Genomic DNA, 1421 nt, shown 5'->3' with positions numbered 1-1421 from the left:
ACTCATATTGCTTAACCCAGTCCAATGGATAGAAAATGTTTGGAAATTTACACTGACTTCATTTGTACAGAAAATAATATGGAAGTAAAGAGCATGATTCTTTACAGACCCAACGGAATGCTTGAATGCTCACATATTTAAGAAAATATACGTGTAACCTATATTTACATTTAAATTGCTAATGCTAGTATACAAAATATCTATATAAAATATATAGGAATTAGGGTCTGTGTAGAAGCTGTTTTCCAGCTGTAGACCTCACTAGAAGTAATAACCTGTGGCCATAGAAATCTCAGGCCCCTTTCTCTCTTGAAGTTGGAGCCTCACCTTCATATACACAAAATAGACATCAGTGGATGTTAGAGTGGTCTCATACTGAAACATTACTAAGAATGTCTTTTGTGTTGTATGGCATTCTCTTCCAAGAAATTTTCAATAAATAAACCAATACCTGCATATTTGACATTTCTGAGATTTTGTCACTGTTTACATCCAAACTACATCATCTCTTCTCTTCAAAGTTTACTGTGTATATGCACAGTTAATAATGAAATATGTTATGAAAATAAAAATCATGTGTGTCAGAATTGCATGAAAAAATATTTTCAATTACAAAAATCACATGTATTCTAGCTCCTTACTAACACTATGTTCAGGAATGGCTTGGCCCCAGTCCTTTCATCCAGAGCAAACTAGAAAGTAGTGGTGAACCAAGACATTACAAACCCCCATCTAGTCAATCATTACTTTGTGCTTCAAATTCATGTGGCTGGGACCTCACTGAGTCAGAGACCTGAGGACTCCTAATCCAAGGGCTCGTCAAGGAACATTCAAACCACAAATGAATAAGAAACGACATTGGGGAAATCTTTGAGGTTTGAAAGCCCCTGCCTGGAGACTCAGCTGTAAAGGGCCGGGGGAGAGGCAGAAAACACATCTGCCTACATAGTAAGAAAGAAAGAGCATCAGTCCTCTTCTTAGGCTAGAGCAAAGTTGAGTTCTTCCTACAGCCTAGTGAAGAGGGGGACTGACAGAACCTCCTGTTCTCCTCCAGTTTTAAAATGTGAGTGAAAAGTCGAGACTGAGAGAAAAATGCTATGAGTTAACAATCTACTCAAAGCCCCTTAATGGACATCCATTAATGTACCATCTATGCTTTCTCATCTTGAACTTCAAGGAAAATTTACTGCATGTCTTGCCCCATGAAAAGCTCTTCCACTGCCCCTCGCTTTTCAGTTGATGTTGGTTTCTTTCAAACAGACATTTACATCATTTTTTTTTATATTTATGATGTGGGAATGATTTCTTATTAATAAAGAAACTGCCTAGGCCCATTTCATAGGCCAGCCCTTAGGTAGGCGGAGAAAACAGAACAGGATGCTGGGAGAAAGAAGTTGAGTCAGTGAGTCGCCATGATTCTC

Source organism: Microtus ochrogaster, chromosome 5 (genome assembly GCF_000317375.1).
Source record: "Microtus ochrogaster isolate Prairie Vole_2 chromosome 5, MicOch1.0, whole genome shotgun sequence".
Classification (NCBI taxonomy): Eukaryota; Metazoa; Chordata; class Mammalia; order Rodentia; family Cricetidae; genus Microtus; species Microtus ochrogaster.
This window is presented reverse-complemented; position numbering follows the sequence as displayed.